At 33.3% G+C, this 6,000-nt stretch overlaps 1 protein-coding gene across 3 annotated transcripts in view; it reads left to right on the top strand.

Annotated features, from left to right (window-relative positions):
- The first annotated feature begins 1,685 nt into the window (after positions 1-1,685).
- Positions 1,686-6,000, top strand: part of ikzf2 (IKAROS family zinc finger 2) — a 28,145-nt gene continuing 23,830 nt past the window's right edge. Inside the window, exons 1-2 of one of the 3 annotated variants that reach the window (XM_056237730.1) lie at positions 1,686-1,915; positions 2,003-2,108. The gene's annotated coding sequence lies outside the window, so the exon portion shown is untranslated. Of the gene's footprint in view, positions 1,916-2,002; positions 2,109-2,922; positions 3,492-6,000 lie in introns of those variants that run through there. The other 2 variants (XM_056237729.1, XM_056237731.1) reach the window with 2 other exon arrangements.

The following is a 6,000-nucleotide window of genomic DNA, read 5'->3' as shown; positions in this document are numbered from 1 at the left end:
ATATATAATCTATTATATATTACGTACAAATTAAAGTCCATTACTGATTCCAAATTACATGTGATCCATTACATTACACGTTTTTTTTGGTAATATAATCTGACTACTTTTAGAATACAAAGAGAAAGAAAATATATTCTATTCTTTATCATCAGCAACATGAAGTACATTAAACATTACAGGGCTTCCCAAACTGGGGTTTGTGAAGGAACTTAGTTTTTTTTTGTATTTTTTTTGTATAACAAAATCCTTTTTAGAAAAGAAAATGTAAAATTTGACAAAGAAGAATTAGGGAGAATCAATAAATTATGAATATTTATTGCCATTGTGTGAATAATATTTAATCATGTAATCAACAAAAAAGTAACTGTAGTCTGATAATGAGTTTTAAAACATAAAATAAACTAATTACAAGTACTTAATTTTTGGATTTTGACTACTTAATCCAATTACATTTAATCAATTATTACCCAGCACTATGTGTGTGTGTGTGTGTGTATATTATATATATATATATATATATATATATATATATAACACAATAACAATAGCACACAATTTCTTTAACTATTTTAAACCTTTGTTAAAGTAAACTTTTTAGATTTATCCAGGTGTTGAACAGGCAGGTTTCAGTTCACATTGTCAATCTAATAGTCAAGGAAAGAGTGCTTAGTGAAATTGAAAAGCTGTTATCCTGTTTTTTTTTTTATGTAACCCTCTTAAAGCACCTCACTTACAGTAATACATTTTAATATCCGCATCTTCAATTTACTGTAAAAGAAACAATGAAAAAAATGGAAATGCACAACCTTTCATGACTAACATGACCTGCTTCAGTTCCTCATTCATCTCAGTGTAACATCTCAGTAACACTTATTCTTATTCAGAACCTAATGACAGCTTATTCAGTCTCCAAGGATGATAAACAAATGTCAAGATCATTAGTGCCTGCATGGTTTCTCTGATTGTATAGTTACTCGCAGTTTTTATATATATATAAATATTAACATTGTTTTGAATTAACATTGCATTGTATCTGATATGTATAGCAGGGCCTACTGTAATAAAATGAATTTAATAAATTGTGATTATTTGCAAAAAATGACTTTTGTTTCACTGACATCACCACCAGCTCTCCACAGTTCTGACAGGATTCCAACTAGGTCAGTGGTGTATTTCTCTCGTCGACCAGTAGAGGGGGTCCAAGATAAATGTGACTGATGCTAACCCTGAATCTTTTTTTATATGTATAAATCATTTTGCCTATTATAATTGATTCATTCTCTCTTTCTTCCTCCACATTATAAATGTGATTGAAAATATATATATATATATATATATATATATATATATATATATATATATATATATATATATATATATATATATATATATATATATATATATATATATATTTAATAACGAAATAACGAAAACGGTATAGCCTAAGATAGGCTACCATTCATGAGGATAAGGACCGCAGCCCACATAGTGGTCATTACTAAAATCATAATGAATAGATATTCGTAACAAAGGCTTATAATACTGATAATTATATTAATCAGTTAAAATATAGGATGTGAATGTATTATAAAACGCCATGCACATGGTTTAGAATAGCAGCTTTAATTCAAGTTTCTCCTCCCTGTGTTCTTATAGACACTATAGCCTGCTGGAGATCACGCCAAACGCATTTTAAATGCAGTGATAATGCGTCTAACGTTAATCGATTACCGAGCGGCACTGATAGATCCGTTTCTCTGAGTCAGACGGTCGCTGAAGATGGAGGAAGCAGGCGAAGGGAATCACTATTGCTGCGTTTCTATCGCACTGCAGTGGATACACAGTATTTAGACGCTGTCTGTAACTCCATATCAGATGAGATGGAAGTGTGTCACTTCGTGCATCGCTAAAGGTAAGCTAAAATGTCCGTTTCGAATGTTAAGGTTTTCCTTTCTTTGTTTAAAGGCTTTATGCATCTGTATGTTCTGTGTTTTGACAGGTCCAGGAAGCGTCTGGGTCAGGGTGCGAATTATGGGGAGTTTGACCCCACCTACCCCTAAAAACAGGTCAAAGAAAAAGGTGTGGGTCTCAAAGTTGTGTTAAATGTAAGTGTATTTGCTTTTCGTCAGCGTTTTCGAACACTGTTTCAGTAACTAATAAAGTTATATTACAAGTAAGTCCGAGTGTGCTAAACAGATCGCTCGCGAACATAATTTGAGGTTACCATAGCAACAGGTGTCTGCTTGTTCGCGTAAAACATAGTCTACTGTCATTATCTATCACTTGAATAATTCGTACAATGGCCTTGGCCACTTTTTGTGATTGTGAAATTATTTTCCCCTAACAGTGTGCGAATTGGTAAAGGAATTTAAAAGGAATCAACTTTTGATTTCATAAAATGTCTGTAGGGGCAATCGGGTGAGATTGTTTTGGCGCCCCTAGCGCGCGCATAACTAATCTTAAACTTTATATGTTAAAGAGGTTTTAAACACCACTAAGTTAGATATTTTTTTGTGATTTATCTGTGATGGTTAAATCTGTATTAACGTGATATTACGCCAGTAGGCCTACGAATGTTTTGTTAGCAATAGCAGCTCCTCAGGTAAAAGCAATTCGCAAGCGCAATCTAACTTTTAATCTATGTTAACAAAACGTTTGAAAGTGCCTTTTAAGAAAACAATGTATGAAAACAATGATATACTTTTAAGACCCCCATTTCTCCCCCCCACCCCCCCATAATTCGCACTCTTATCAATATGTCTCGTGTTTGTACATTTCCGTATATTGCGCATTATGAGAATTCAATGACGCGTCTGCAAAGAGCTTGCATTTAAATGCATGTGAATTAGCCTACTGTCGGCGTATGTGTCACATGAATACTGAGCTGCACATGAAGCATAAAGAAAACACGCACACACTCATCCCACAACCTTTGATGGACTGTCAGACAGGTGGAATTATTGGGCTCTAAGCCTGTTGTAGGCAGTTCCCATCATTTCCTTATTTATGGCTTAATTCCCTTGGAACCGGTGGATCCAGTTGAGTATTCGCCCCAGCCTGACATCGATTGACCCAGGTGTTGAACAGGCACAGGTTTCACTTCACTATGTCAAAGCAGTTTCAGATCAGAGGAAGAAATCTAATAGTCGGGGGGAAAGCGCTTAGACGCGTGTGAAATGGAAAAGCTGACGGGCTTGTTCGGCGCAAAGGAAGTCACCAAACGATAGAAACCCAAGAAGCAGCTTGCTTCCTAAGTTTTTTTTTTTCTTCTTTTTTTTTTTCATTTGGGGCAAGATCGTCCCCTGTTTGTGACCAATATGAACTCCAGTTGAACATGTCAGTCATCAGAGGACTTCATCATCACAGTAGACTCTGAAAAGCCTCTGTCATTGGAAATAATTTCACGCGTTTCTTTTTCTTTTTTTTTTGCGCAAGGATTTCTTTGGACACTTACTTGCGTTTTCACAGGGGGGAGACCAAACAAAAAGGTAAAAGTTTCATGCAATCATCTTTAATGGTTAACATCTCGTAGAGTCTTGTAGTTCAATTAAAGTCCAGAAAGACTTTTTTTCTAGATTATAATGCTGGTAGGCTATTAAATGCTTTTTTGTCATTATGTATTAATACTGCTATACATACCTCAAGTGACATAGCCCAAATACAGTATAATATCATTAACATCCGTTTATGGTGATGCTAATTTTTGTCCGAATCTAATAACTTGTTCAACATTTCTTGAGTACGTATCCTCTATGATATATATATATATATATATATATATATATATATATATATATATATATATATATATATCATAGAGGATACGTACTCAAGAAATGTTGAACAAGTTATATATATATATAATTGTGAGGCTTAAAGTAAAAAAAAGAAGACATTGTAACTGTCCGATATGTATAGTCTAAGTCATTAAGGTTAATGTTCTTGAAAATGTTGGTGCAATTAGTTTGATACAATCTATAGGATCTATAAAAAAAATAAAAAAAAACCATTAAATCAATTTTGAGATATTATTGATAAAATGTTTTAATATTATTAATATTTTAAAAACAATTAAGTCAGTTTGGCATAAGCATGCAAGACGCCATTTTGTTTTCATGTGACAACCATAAAACAGAGACCCCTGTAGACCCTCATTACTGTCATGATTTTCATGTATTCTGACTTTTTTATTCAAATATTTTTGTTCAGGTCAAATAGAGTTACCCTAAGAAAACCTTTTTGATATTCCTCAATCAAAAATCATTTAAAAATAATTATTAAATGTTAACTTGAAAATGTGTTTAAATAACCTGATGATGATGATATGGTGTAGGTACTTGAAAACTATTTTTTTTTTTACGTGAGGGTTACACCACACACACCACATTTTTTGTTTTCCTGTTTAAATGGTCCCCCCCTCCAAACATTAACCCAATGATTACATTTCTAAGGACATGTTACATGTGTTTTGCATTCGATTTTTAACAATTCTCTTTTTCCCCCCCGGACATCCTTATTCATCATTGACCTCTATAATGCATGTAACAACCATTGCATCTCAAAGGGGTTTAATTAGATGAAAGTAGTCTACTGATATTCAGGAATTGATCCGGGACGATAGTGTTTTGTTGTAGTGCTGGATGGTTAAGGTTGTGCACACGCGTGCCGTGATCGGTCTGTATGTTAGGTCCCCTGGAGAAGCGCAGCGCCATACACCATACATAGGGCCAACTTCACTCCTATTGCTTTTTAATTTGAGATATAATTTCTTGTTCTAATTTGGTTGTATTTCCATATCAAGGAGCTGTAATTTGTGTCTTGTTTATTTCAGAAACTTTGATCAGGGTCAGAGTATCCAGGTGCACTCTTGTGTAATTTCAGAGTATTCCTCATCATTTATGGGATATCAGGAAAGATGGTTCATGATATTGTGTAGTTCCTGATTTGATGAGGGCTTAAAAGTTAACTTTATATTTTACTGATTTATTATTGTTTAATGTACTGTATACGTGTGCACATTATAGTTATTAATGTTTTAAGGACCGTGCATTGCCACATATCGATATGGAAGAGTAGAGATATATATATATATATATTATTACTCTATTAATAAAACAGTTATTTTCTTTCTAGTGCATTTAGCATCTGCGATTTATTAAAGCATAAGAGTGTTTATTTATTAAGCTGCTTAATTGGTTTACGTGATATTTACTTAATGGGTTTAGAAATACTGGGTACTCATAAATCCTAAAACTAGTAATTATACATTTTAAAGTTGAAATAGAAAAAATATCACATTTATCTTTACAAACCTGACCCAGTGCTTATAGATACCCTAATATCTGTTATAAGTGAGGTTCAATAAGGATAATTTGGGACCAAGCCAAGAGAATATATTTCCACACATGTACATGGAGCCATTTTTGTACTTTCCGTCCGGCAAAACATAAACAGCATACAGTAGCTCGTATTTGTGGTATTTCGTAAACGTCACGGAATTGCTAATTTTATGTCATCACAAGTGAAAATTACATTCCTCCCAGTCCGTTCTAGAATATTAAACCAGTAAAAGCATATTAATGCTGTGCTTGTTTTTCTGTGTAAAATTGTGTGATGACTTCATCTGATTGTGCTCTAAAATAAGCCTTAGATTTATTGTTTTAGTTTAAATGAATTAAACCTGTATAGCTTATAGAATCAGTTATATCGTGGCTAAACCAGCAATGCAGCAATGAGGTCAGCTTTATATGATCTGATGGACGATATGCTGTACATCAGAAGAAGCATCGTTGATTTTTACAGCTCACTTGCTCTGTCCAAACATTTAATTTTAGACTTGTTTTAGAAGGACCTGAAACTCAATGAAAACATGTCAATTTTCACGCTTTGCATGTATCTTTTTTTGACTAACCAGGAAGTTGTCACTTTATATGTTACTTCCCTAATACTTCACAAGACAATTTAGATGTTTTATATAAAACATGTTTTATTTTTAAG

This window comes from Rhinichthys klamathensis, unplaced genomic scaffold (genome assembly GCF_029890125.1).
Source record: "Rhinichthys klamathensis goyatoka isolate OS25496 unplaced genomic scaffold, OSU_Roscu_1.1 h1tg000497l_1, whole genome shotgun sequence".
Taxonomy (NCBI): domain Eukaryota; kingdom Metazoa; phylum Chordata; class Actinopteri; order Cypriniformes; family Leuciscidae; genus Rhinichthys; species Rhinichthys klamathensis.
This window is presented reverse-complemented; position numbering and strand designations above follow the sequence as displayed.